Source organism: Bombina bombina, chromosome 5 (genome assembly GCF_027579735.1).
Source record: "Bombina bombina isolate aBomBom1 chromosome 5, aBomBom1.pri, whole genome shotgun sequence".
NCBI classification, from domain to species: domain Eukaryota; kingdom Metazoa; phylum Chordata; class Amphibia; order Anura; family Bombinatoridae; genus Bombina; species Bombina bombina.
This window is the reverse complement of record NC_069503.1, coordinates 152,920,729-152,935,186: the sequence shown is the minus strand read 5'-3', so window position 1 is coordinate 152,935,186 and position 14,458 is coordinate 152,920,729.

Here is a 14,458-nt window from a genome sequence, read left to right as displayed (position 1 = left end):
TGTTTGTTTGTTTAGCCAATTGTTTTGAATTTAGGTCATTGTATTTAATTTAGGGAATGTATTTAATTGTAGTGTAAGGTTAGGTGTTAGTGTAAGGCAGGTTAGGTTTTTTTTACAGGTCAATTTGTATTTTTTTTAGCTAGGTAGTTATTAAATAGTTAATAACTATTTAGTAACTATTCTACCTAGTTAAAATAAATACAAACTTGCCTGTAAAATAAAAATAAACCCTAAGCTAGATACAATGTAACTATTAGCTAGCTTAGGGTTTATTTTACAGGTAAGTATTTAGTTTTAAATAGGAATTATTTAGTTATTAATAGTAGGTTTTTTTTTAGATTTATTTTAATTAATTTAAGTTAGGGGGTGTTAGGGTTAGGGGTTAATAAATTTAGTATAGTGGCGGCGACGGGGGCAGAAGATTAGGGGTTAATAAATATAGGTAGGTGGCGGCGATGTTAGGGATGGCAGATTAGGGGTTAATATGTTTATTATAGTGGCGGCGACGTTGGGGGCGGCAGATTAGGGGTTAATAAGTGTAGGTAGGTTGCGGCGACATTGGGGATGGCAGATTAGGGGTTAATAACATTATGTAGGTGTCGGCGATGTTGTGGGCAGCAGATTAGGGGTTAATAAGTAACTATAAAAAATAAAATTTCAACAATTCTTATCAGTTCCTTAAATTACGCTGACACCATTATTTCTAGTGCACTTCAATACTCCGTTACTTATTTATAATAATCATTTTCAGCCAACCCCATAACTGTTACTGTTTATAGACAGTATAGGAAAGAAATTGGTAGTGTTCTTATTTGCAGTTATCTGCATACATATCTAATATTTTCCTAGTTAATGTCAGAATATCTCTGCAGATTATTAGGCAATTTAGGCTTCTTCGTTGAAGTAACATTTTAAAAGAAATTAGTGTTAGTGTTAGGTTTTTTGGGTGTTTTTTTTAGATTAGGGCTTTTTTTTCATGGGCACTAAAGAGCTAATTGCCCTTTTAAGGGCAATGCCCATTCAAATGCCCCTTTAGATTAGATTTTTTTAGAATTAGTTCTTTTTTATTTTTGGGGGTTTGGGTGGCCCTTTTTAGGGCTATTGTTAGTTTAGTGTTAGCTTACGGGGTGTTTTTATTTTGAGGTGGCTTTTTTCTTTTTATCGAGGTATTAGATTAGGTTAAAATAAAATATTTTGGATAATTTCGTTTATTTTTTTCTGTATGCTTAGATTTTTTTATTTTTTGTAATATTAGACTTTTTATTTTAATTTAATCTTATTTTTTATGTAAATTTAGGATGTTTTTTTCATGTAAAGATAGGATTTTTTATTTTTGTTAAATTTTATTCATTTTTAAAGGTAGTTTTGTTTTATGTCATTGTAGTTAACTGGGGTTAATTTAGGGAGTGTTAGGTTAGGGGGCTTAGTGATTAGATTGATACTTTGCGTTGTGGGGGGTTGGCATTTTAGGGGTTTGTAGGTTAATTAGGGCGTTTGCGTTGTGGGGGGTTGGCAGTTTAGGGGTTAATAGGTTAATTAGGTAGTTTGCGTTGTGAGAGTTGGTGGTTTAGGGGTTATTAGTGTTAATTGGTAGATTGCGTTGTGGAGGGTTGGAGGTTTAAGGGTTAACAGGTTAATTAGGAACTTTCCGTTGTGGGGGGATGGCGGATTAGGGGTTAGTAGATTTATTAGGTAATTTGCGATGGGGGGATTGGTGGATTAGCGGTTAATAGTTTAAATAGGTATATTGCGTTGTGGGGGGGGGGGTGTTTTAGAGGGTAATACATTTTATTATTAGTTGCTCATATACTGCTGTAAGTCACTGGCGACTCCAGAAATGTTTATTACCGCACATTTCTGAACCTCGTCAGTTTATCCGACTTATGGCAGTATATGATCTGCTGGCACCGTATATGTGATTCACCCAATGTGCGAGGTGAACTTACAGGCAGCGTGAGTTTCAGCAGTTGTGCTGAAACCTACACCGTATATGTAATCACACTCCTAGATTGCCAAGGTTTGCCATCACTGGTACAAAACTGTAAACAGTGCATAGTAAGTAGTAAACATTCTGTTAACAATACGTCCAACAATCCCTTTAAAGGCCATTAGAGAAAAATGGAAAATATGAGCAGCCCTTTCTGAAGATTTTAATGGAGTTTTTTAATATTACTTTTGTATTTAACCAGATGATGCACTGCATGTAGTTAGTAACATAAATTATTATTTATGCACATTTTTAAATGTGAAATATTAATTTCTACCACTTGGTGGTGCTAGTAGGTTGCTCAAGACATAACCCATCAGCCTTCTGCAGTGATTTTAAAGGACAAAGTAATAAAATACTCTAAGTGCTAGAGAATTTTATTATTATTACAAAATTGCAAAGTCATTAAATAATTAAAGTGATTTTTTTTTCTGCTTCCTTCTTTATGCTTTTACAGTTTATTTGATGAGATGTGTTTTTTTATTAGTAAAACCATTCAAATTCCATATACAGTTTCTTGGATATTGACATTGGTTGGCATGTGACTGGGTACACAAGGATATGTGTGTTATATACACACACATATATATACACATATATAGACATGTATACTCATATACTCATATATACACAGGGCTATGTGTGTGATGTACTTGCTTTACATTGACCTTTATCAGATTTTTATGGATGCAATTTATAGCCATCATAGCGAAATGATCAGAGTACGGATACTTGCTTTACCATAGGTAATCCCATGTTAATAAGATGCATTTTACATGTGTAGCAGCAATACACTGAGGGACAAGCAAGCTAGAGCAATACAATTATGGCTGTTATGGGAATGTTAATTTGCACACTAGTGCTTGTTATTGCAAAACCTATGGGCTACATAACAAGTGGTGTGCTAACGTTAGTATGGGTTAGATAAGCAATATCACAACTTTGCTAACTTACACGCGTATTACAAGTTGAACGTAAACGAGTGCGCTTGAGGGCAAACAGAATTTTTGGCTCGTCGGGTTATATATATATATATATATATATATATACACTTGGAGCCCTTTCCAGTCAAATACCTGAAAAGTAGAAAAATATTTTTTAGCAATTTTAATATTTAATAATGTGTATAAGACTGTTTTTACTGTACATGTTTCTACATTCCAATGTTATTTACATATATATATATATATACATATATACAGGTATACCTCACTTTACAGCGCTTCGCTAATACAGCGCTTTGTGGATCCAGAGTTCAACATCCAAGGATTTTGAAACAGTGCGGTAATCATCGTGAGATTGCAAGAAAAGCGACTGGCACCATTTTGTTATGCTTAGTTTACTCTGTTTACATCATTACAGTGCAATCTGTGTCTCAGTGCTATAGTCTGGCAAATTGTACTAAAGTAATTGTCACTATTTTACAGGTACAGTATTTATTGAATACTAATTGAATACTGTGCTGTGTTAGTGTTAAACTAAACTTAGAGCTATTGCACCCCTAATATATGTTAGTTCAAACATGATTTTAAGTCTTTAAACACACTGGCAAGTGAAAAGAAAGCCAAAACTGCCTTGTTTCACTTTAAGACGGTTTGCACTTTACAGCGGGGCTCCGGTCCCTAACCCGCTGATATATATATATATATATATATATATATATATATATATATATATATATATATATATATACCTGTATACATTTATATAGATATATAGGTATAGATATATAGTTTTACAAAAAAAATCAGATATTTATGTGTGTGTGTGTATATATATATTTTTATGTATTTATATATATATATATATATATATATATATATATATATATATATATGTATATATACTATATATTTAAAAATAAAAAGAACATTTTTTTCTAAGTGAAGAATCTTTGGGTTTAGCTCTGTAGGTCCAATGCGTTGTCGGGTTTACACATGTTAGTTTTGTTTTCTTCCACGTGCTCCATTGAAATCTATGGGGAGAGGAAGTTAATGCAGTTGCGATATCGAAAGCGCTGAAATTAGTGTGTATCGGGTTTCAATAGAATGCAAACAATTAACTTTCATTGTGTAATACACGCATTAACCCACCCTTGTTAAAACTTTACTTTGAGTGTTGTTTGTGCTCAAGCGGAAAAAAAAATGTTTAGAAGTATTTATGCTCCCAATTTGGGCGGGGTTGGGGTGGGGTGAAACAGAGATGATCTAAAATGTTTATTTTCAACTGTTATCTCAGATAAGATCAGGATGTTTTTTTTTTTTCATTTATATAGTGAAACAATAATGAAATCTGTTCTCCCTGAAAGTGTAGCTTATTTTAATAGGATGTAGCCTCAAACAGTAGCTATTTCATATACCAAAATAAACCTAAATAATTTCCCATACATATTATACTGTGTAGCTGGTATAACAAGTAATTTGAAACACATTAAAGGGACAGTATACACCAATTTTCAAATAACTGCATGTAATAGACACAAATATAAAGAATAATATGCACAGATACTGATATAAAAATCCAGTATAAAACCTTTCTAAAAACTTACTTAGAAGCTTCCAATGTAGCTCTGTTTAAAAGGTTACTGGAAGACCCACTGCAAGTGGGAAATTTCAGACACTCCCCCTTCCTTTGCATATGAGAAGACGCTTTACACAAACAGGAGCAAGCTGGAGTAGCGTAGGTATACGTCGGTATTCTCCTAAAACTTTGGGGCTTGGTTAGAAGTCTGAAATTCAGAGCAATGTTATTTAAAAATAAGCAAAACTATCCAGTTTTAAAAAACAACAACTTTATGGGCTATATAAATAGATAATCTACAAAACATTTATGCAAAGAAAAAACAAGTGTATAATGTCCCTTTAAGGAGGAAACCATTTTACTGTACACTGTACCTTTAAGACGTGTGTGTGTGTATTTGAGGGCTACTTGTTTTTGCAAATGTTAAAAAACAACATTCAAAAATTATTGTTTAAAATGCTCTAATGTGCTAGAGTATTTTATTATTGCTTTAACCCCCACTGATTGGAAGCTACACACGTATGCCATTTCTCACTAGTTCAGTTACTATGGTGAGATCCAGGCCGGTAGTGCATTGCCAGTCCAGAGCTGACTTCAACTATATGTTTAGCACATTACAGTGTTTTATTATTATTGCTCCTTTATGTCCTTATAAAGATCAATTATGGCTGGAAGCTTAAAGGGACATTAAACTGCTGAGTACAACTACAGGTTGCTACTCCCCACAATATTGTTTTTCCTTCTGTGCCTGCACACACTGGACGCCTCCTCACACTGGACGCCGCCATCTTGGACCTTATATTTCTTATGTAACTTTTAAACTGTAAAAATAAATGCAAAAATGTAGCATTTTCCCTCTCTATTATGTGAGTTAAACTAAAGTGAAAGGTACAGCTGTCAAAAAAACAGATCTGTGATAGTGCACTGCTTCTGTCACAGGATGCAACAATATGCAAGCTACAAGATGGTGGCTAACAGTATAAAATGCAGAGCTTTACCAACTGGATTCTTTAATGAGGCAAAATATGAGAACTTTAAAGAGAGCTGCAGGTACAGTAGGTGACTAGTAACCCTGCTACTGAAGTTGTACTAACAGTTTAATGTCCCTTTAAAGCAGGAGTTGGTAGAGCATGTATTTTGGGGCAGATGGCATATGTAACAAGAATAGAAACCAATAGAGTCCTTAAATGCAGTTTGTTGATGGATCACAGAACCAGGGTTTTTTCAACAGCAGGAAGGGAGTCAGCAGCTGGATTACTGAAGTACAGGCAGTATTAATGTCTTAAAGGGAAAAGCGACTAGATATGAGCTATGAGAATATCATAGTCAATAGAAGACTGGGTCAGAAACTTAAAAAGCAAGACGTATTAATCTCATTGCTCAAATCAAACATAGGCAACAGGACAGGTCTTAAACATTCATAGAGCTCCATTTATCAAGTCACAGGCAGACAAGGTTCCCAGCTAGGGAACATGTTGGCCCATGTTTGGAGCCGCCCTGTCAATACTGTCATGCAACCAATCACACAAGATCAGGGCTTGTCAATCATCCTGGATAAATCTGTCCAGACTGATTAACTACTGTTGCTTCTTAACCTGTGGCAAGTTCTCCCAAACTTTGTCTGCATCTTGATAAATGGAAATGATAGTCAGGAACAGACCAGATTAGCAAACTGAAAACTACAGGTTATTATATATATTGATCTAGTAGTCAGGATCAGAATGGGTAAGCAACTTGAAGACAACAGAACAGCACTTGATAAACTTGCAGAGAGTTATGGGTAAACACCATGGTACCAAGACAGGACATGGCAAACTCATATACAGGAAAAGATAAGGTCAGAAACCCACAGGCAACAAGAGATGATTTTATAATCTTGTGTTCAGTAACAGGCAAGACCACCATCTAGAAAGTCACAGAACAGGATCAACAGGATCTTGCAATCCGGTCTGGACTGGGTTAGGAACTTAAAGGGCCATTAAACAACAAAAAATGGCAATTTAAAAAACTTTTGAAAGTATAACATTATTATTATATACAGGCATTATGTATTTTGCTTCCATTTGCTGTAAAATACATATAAAAATTGTACTTGTTTCACTTTCTCCCAGGGAGGAGTAGGTTAATACTTTTAGCCTCTTTTTTGTGATCTAGTGTTTTCTTTCCTCTTTCTCTCACCTTATCTCTCAAGTTACTAGCGCTCTTAAAATTTGCTCCAACAATCATTTTAGGAAAAGCAATAGCAGTGCCACTCCAGTGCATTCATATGTACTGTACATAAACGTTATGTGTTAGAAGAAATTAAATGAGCATTAGGAGATATTCTAATAACATTTTGTCGCAATTACTGTTTAGTTGCAAACAAAATGTAACTGCTTGTCGGCTTATTTCAAGTCTACCAGATTGTATACATTGATACCACATCCTCTGTGACTTATTCATATTTACATTCCATATTATTAACCAGGCCAAGTAGATGCTTTTTGTTACACAGTAACTCGGCACTGACCCAATCAAGAGATTTAATAAGCTATCAACCCAGTGGTATAGATGTTCTAAGAGCGGCCCTGATAATGTTGACCTCTCTTTAATTAAATCTCCATGTTTGTGGATCTTGAGAAGGTGAAACAATATTTATACAATAGGATTTTCTTCCAAGGAATATTTTTATGTAACATAACCCAGTATTTCATTAACTATTTCAAGATCTAGCAGGTTTATCAGTTACAGTTTGAAAGTCTTGGGTGGGTTTATTCTCAGTCTCACATATGAATCTCAATCAAGTTGTCTCAATGCTTCCTGATGATAATGTGCATTTAAGACAGCTGCACTTCCACCCTTGCTTGCCATGTTAATTTATAATACTCTTTTTGTTCCACAAGGAGGAAAGTTCTCTCTTTTTTTTTTCAAAATTCAAACTTAGACATTTTGGTCTAGTATTTTGCTGCCCAGAAAGTTTAATCAAATCCCTGTCCAAAATGTGCACTTACATTGCGTACAGTATAAAACGTTGAGGGTCTTTTAAACCATAAATTTGCCCTCTTTAAATCATGCTGTGTAGAATCCACAGAATCACTTAAAAAAATCAATGAACCCAAGCAAATCACAATGTTCACTAAGTCAATGCTTCTATTACCAAAAAAAAACAAATGCTCATTAGAGTTAACATTATTTTGAGATCTTGGTGTATTAAGTAAAATACATTTACATGAGATTGATTTATGTGCAGAATAGTTTAGATCAAAGCCTAAGCCATAAATAGCCTCTCAATTGTCCCCAATTGTCCCTGTTTTGTTCAGGCTTTGGTTCGTATCAAGCCTGTTATTAAGTCTATTTCTCCTCCTTGGAGTCTCAATTTGGTTTTAAGGATTTTTCATGCTCCTCCTTTTGAGCCTATGCATTCTTTGGATATTAAACTACTTTCTTGGAAAGTGTTGTTTCTTTTGGCTATCTCTTCTGCTAGAAGTGTTTCTGAGTTGTTTTATCTCTCTTGTGAGTCTCCTTATCTGATTTTCCATCAAGATAAAGCTGTTTTGCGGACTTCGTTTAAATTTTTGCCTAAAGTTGTGAATTCTAACAACATTAATAGGGAAATTGTTGTTCTTTTCTGGTGTCCTAATCCAAAGAATTCTCTTGAAAGATCTTTACATTCTTTGGATGTGGTAAGAGCTTTGAAATACTATGTTGAGGCTACTAAGGATTTCAGAAAGACTTCTAGTCTATTTGTTATGTTTTTCTGGTTCCAGGAAAGGCCAGAAAGCCTCTGTCATTTCTTTGGCATCTTGGTTAAAACTTTTGATTCACAAAGCTTATTTGGGCTTTCAAGAATGAAGCTTCAGTTGATCAGATTTGCAAAGCAGCAACTTGGTCTTCTTTGCATACATTTACTACATTTTACCATTTTGATGTATTTGCTTCTTCTGAAGCAGTCTTTGGTAGAAAGGTTCTTCAGGCAGCTGTCTCAGTTTGATTTTACTGCCTATGATTTGAGTTTTATGAAATTTTTAAGAAAACAATTATTATTTGGATTTAATTTCTCAGTGGAAATAGCTGTTTTTATTTTATCCCTCCCTCTCTAGTGACTCTGTGGATTTCCACATCTTGGGTATTATATCCCATACGTCACTAGCTCATGGACTCTTACCACTTACATGAAAGAAAACATAATTTATTTAAGAACTTTCATAGTGGCAAGATTCCATGAGACCCACCCTATTTTTTGGTGGTTATGATTTTTTCCAGTTCCTCTTTTTGTATGTGTTTTTACTCCTTTTTACACCTCACTACTTGGCTATACATTAAACTAAGGTATGAGTGTGGTGGGAGGTGTATTTATAGGCATTTTGAGGTTTGCGAAACTTTGCCCCCTCCTGGTAGGAATGTATATCCCATACGTCACTAGCTCATGGACTCTTGCCACTTTGAAAGAAATCAATTTATCAGGTAAGTTCTTACATAAATTATGTTTTTATTTAGGCACTTTCATTATCAGGAATATAAATTTTTACTTTATATGTATTCTACCTTCCAAAATATAAACTGTCTCACACTCCATTGATTTAAATGTGTTAAACAAGTGTTAATACTTTGAAAAATTGAATTTGACATTTAAACTTTTGCACATTGTGTTCTTTCTGTATAAAATCTAAATTTCAAAAATGCCTTGTTTAATATGGTTTCAAATTAAAGCCATATTTTAGTTAGGGTTTGGGCTAGATGTATAATCCTCACACACATGAGAAAATGGAAATGCCGAGTTATATTACAGAGGAAAAACTGACAGCTTGCCTGCATTTTATGGCTTGTAGTTAGTAAAACAAATGCCTACAAAACTCCCTTGGAAATATATAAAGTTAAATTATAGACTATGATTCATTGTCCAACCACTAGAAACGGCAATTGTATCTGGCAAAAAAACACTCATTCTCTGCAGAAGTTGTTTATTAAAAGCAACTTCAAATTGGACTCAGTAGAAGTCTTCCAAAGGAAACTATTAATTTACTACTTTACCTACGGTAGAGATCTGTTCAAAACCGTAAAGGGATACTACATTGTTATTTTTTAATTATGCATCAGAAATGAATCCCTGTATTGCAAAAGATCTGCTTAAAAAAATAAGGGATCAATTAACTTTATGATATTTTTATGATATTTCTATTACATTCTATTACATTCACCATTATAGTCTATGTTGATTTTTGCAGATAACTCATTTGATCAGGTTTTCTAAAGGATTGTAATTAAGCCCTAAATGTTTTAAAAATGTCACTTTGTTATTTTAATTAAAATGTTGTTAAAGTCCAGGGACAGACCCCTTGAAAAATATCAGAAGTATATCTTATTTCCTGCACTAAAGTCAGTTAGGGACATATTTAAATCACGTTCTGAACATTTAGCAAGTAATTACTGTAGAAGAGTCAGGGTTCTTAGTTCCCTCCATCCTCTCTGAGTACAGTAGAAAAACTATGACTTGCAGATGTAAATGTTTTGAAAAAAATAAATGAAAATGCATTACAGAGAGTTTTTTCACTATGCTTAAAAACATTTTGTGCTAGATTACCAATGGCACGCTTACGTTAGTGTGCGTGTAATATTGAAATATCCCGCCCGCGATATCTTACGCTGATAATACAAGTTGAAAGTAAACATGACCGCACTGGCACAAACAAAATTGGTGCTCATTGGGGTTAGTGCAACTGAAGTCCTTACATAAAGGGTTAGGGCCAAATAAAAAGTTGTAGAAAACACAACATAAATATGTTAAAATAAAGTGTTACACTCACTATCGAAAAAATAATCATTTACAGTGAAAAAGTGAAAAGTAGTACAACTATTCTTTGCAAGTGATTAGATCCTTTTAGGACATTTTTTTACCTGCAATTCTGATTGTGATGCATTTAGCTTTATAACATAGAGCTACTGTGACAATGCTTTGAACATTGACCCCTTGTCTTCTAATACAATATGAGACATTCTGCAGCAGCCTCTTGCATAGTTTCCAACAGTCCCTGATTTCCAGAGACTGTCCCTGGATTTTGTTGTATGTCTCTGACTTTTTGTTGTCCCTAGAAATGTCACCTCCAGGAGATTAATTGAGAGGGGCTGCCAGTGAGGCTGTGTGTGCAGCACCTACTCTGCTTGATCACTCAGAGCAGGTCTAGGAAAGGACTCATTTTGCTTTGCCATCTATGAGTGATGGATGTTTAAACTGTCACAAATCATATTAAAAAAATCACTTACAAACAGCTTCTCCACACTAGGTAAGGAGCTGTGCTGATTTGTTGTAAAAGATGGGGGATTACTTAGCTACAACTGTAGATAATTTATTGTGTGTATCTTTGCATTATTAAGTTTGACAGTAATCTTCATATTTTAGCACTCTGTATTGTCTACAGCTTACTGATTTTAGCATGAGTTTTAAACATACACCACTTCCTACACAAAAATATGAAAATTGCTGTTAGACTAAATAATACAAAAATGAATTTGCCCCAACAGCTCACCCAGTCCGGTGCTGTGCATAGTCACACAGTAAGATTAGCTGTACTGAGTGTTTGCTGTGTCTCTCCTCCTGTTTATAGTAACTTGACACACTGCAGCCTAGCTCCTCCCCTGCACCTCTGCCCTCAGAGTGTTATTAGGAGTCCAGGATAGTGGATCTAAGGTAGTTTTGTGTCTCTTTGGTTCTTTGTGTCTTTAAAGGGACATTGTACACTAGATTTTTCTTTGCATAAATGTTTTGTTGATTATTCATTTATATAGCCCATCTGGTGTTTTTGTAACAATGTATAGTTTTGTTTTTTTAATAACATTGTGATGATTTTCAGACTCCTTAACAAGTTGTGTCAGATTTATACATGCATTTACAGGCTCCTGTTGGCTCCTGTTTATGTTATCTGTCTTTTGGGAATGTCTGCTCTTCTTGTTTGTCCAGCCTATTTCACTAGGTGTCCCAGTCAACCTTATCAGCAGTGCCAAACTGGGAGCTTTTAAGTAAGTATTTAAAATATTTTATACTGGATTTTTAGATCAGTATCTCTGCATATACTTCTTTATAGTAGTGTCTATTGCATGAATTGGTGAATGTGTTTATATTCAAATTCAATTGTTAGAATGAATGTTATTGTAGAAATCCAATTTACATAATCGAATGTTAATAAGAACAAATATTCTTTAAAATTATATTATATAATTAGATTGAATGTCCACATTTGAAATTTCGAATTTAACATTTGATTTAACAAATACTATTCAGAAGTTTAAATAGTTCATGTGGTAGGGAATTTAGTAAATTGATACATAATAGATACAAATTTATAAAATTTAATGTTTCTATTTCGAATATTGCATAATTTGAATATTACATTTAAAGAAAGCATTAGAAATACTATTACATTAAACACATGTTAGAATGTTGTGCAACCATTTGAAATTTGAAACAAACTAATGTGTTAAAATGATTTTCATGTTGTGAAACATTTGGCAATCCCTAGTAATTATATGAAATTTGGTGTGCACTGTCTCTTTAAGCACTCAGCTGAACCCTGCAATAGTGTAATATATAGGGAAGAGCTAATATATAAGAGACATCCAAAAATGAAGCGCAATGTGCCAAAATAGGACCAAGATAAAATCCAAACTTTTATTACAAAGTTTAAAAACATACGAAGGTCAGTATTTAAAATAAAAGTATCAGGTAGATGAACAGGTACACAGCATTTTGTGCACATGCGCACTGGATCAATGGGTCTGTGTGCAAGGCCCATAGCGAAAATTACAAAAAAAATTAATACAACACAGAGAGAAAGTCCAGCACTCGCTTACAAGCTCTCTGCTAAGATTAAAAGCAAAAATGGAAGGGTTAGTAACCAGGGCTGAGCATGTTGCAAGGTCATTGATGTGTACCCAGTCCAGTCGGAGAGTGCAGTCCCCCTCCGTGTTTTATATATGTCTAGGGTGATTACATAAGCCTGTGCACTTCACTTGCTCCCAGTGTGTTGAATTGAGAGCTTGCATTGTGGGGCTGTTTTAGGGACCCAGGTTTTGGAAGGGATCTTGACGAGGTACCTGGGCTTGTCCCATTTTGCCAAATGCAGTAACTAAACCCTTCCATTTTTGCTTTTAATCTTAGCTGAGAGCTTTTAAGTGATTGCTCAACTTTCTCTGTGTGTTGTATTAATTTGTTTTGTAATTTTCGCTATGGGCCTTGCACCCAGGCCAGTCTGGGGTTAACTGCCTGTGACTCTGGGGACAGCACAGCTTCCTGTGAGTGCCAGTGAACACCCAGGGCTGAGCATGTTGCATGGTCATGGATGTGTACCCAGTCCAGTCTAAGAGTGTAGTCCCCTTCTGTGTTTTGTATATGTCTAGGGTGATTACATAAGCCTGTGCACCCTTCACTTGTTTCCAGTTTGTTGGATTGAGAGCTTGCATTGTGTGGCTGTTTTAGGGACTCAGGTTTGGGAAGGGACCTTGACGTGGTACCTGAGCTTGACCCATTTGGCGAAATGTGGTAACTAACCCTTCCATTTTTGCCTTTACTCTTAGTTGAGAGCTTGTAAGTGAGTGCAGGACTTTCTCTGTGTGTTGTATTAATACAGTATATATAAGTATATATATTATATATATAATTAACACCTACTGGAATATTTTTATTATTATTGAATGGGTTCACATATTATTTGTCTGCCTAATTTTGATGCTGTATTGTAACAATAATCATATGCCTAGAATGTGTTTAAGAGACTGGCATTGTCAGTATCATGGGGTAGGTGTAAGATATTGATGATGTAATCTGTATAATAAACTATGGAAGTCTAAATTATACTATTACTTTCAAATGGGTGTGTTCTGATTGTAGAACTGAGTGGGCGGGGCAGTTGAACAGAATGTTGTCAATACTCCGGTAACCTGCTTGCTTGTTCTATTGCAAAGTGTCCCTGGAGATTGTTTGAAATGTTGGCAACTATGCTCTTGGCTGATTATTGCAGCTTTTGTCAGATATGTCTTTGATCTAATGATGCAACCATAAATAATGGATTTTTGCTGAATAATATTGTACATATCTAGATGCTTTGGCTACATTTAGCTGCTGACAGATATTCGATTAGAGAGGAAATAAAGCAGGTGTCTCACAAAATAATTTTCCAAGCAATGTTTATGCAGCTGAATGTGTCAGTGAGTTTGTGAGATTTCAACACAAAAACATATCTGTATAAGTTCTGTTGTTAAAATAATTGTAGGCTTTAGATTCAAAGATTTTGGTTGGTTTTTTTGTGTAAAATTTTAAAATAAAAAAATATGTTCCATAAAATATTTCCAGTAATTATATTTCTTATATAGTTATTCTATCATTTACTAAATTCAGCTAATATTTTTTTTATTTTTTCTACATTACTTTTATTTATAATGCAGGATATAATTTATTAATAGCATAGTAAAGTATCTTTATATTATATATACTGTATATATATATATATATATATATATATATATACAGTGCCCTCCACTAATATTCGCAACCTTGGTAAATATGAGGAAAGAAGGCTGTGAAAAATGTTCTTTATTGTTTAACCTTTTGATCTTTTGTTCAAAAAATACACGAAAATACTCTGTTCTCGTGGATATCAAACAATTGCAAACACAACGCAGGTTTATCCCCCAAAAATGATCTTTGTTAAATATATGTGTGGCACAATTATTGGCACCCTTTTAGTCAATACTTTGGCATGTATTTATCAAGCCATCAACCGCAAATACGGTGGAATTCCGCAGCGTATTTGTGGTGAGCCTGATTCGCCTTAGTTATCAAACCCTACAGACCGGCAAAAGTAGAATTTAGTGACGTAACATACGATCCGCCGGACTCAGTCGGACACAGATCGATGCTTACGTCACTACAGATGTTCCGAAAGCAAGTTCGGCACAATCTGACTACTTTTGGAGGTTATC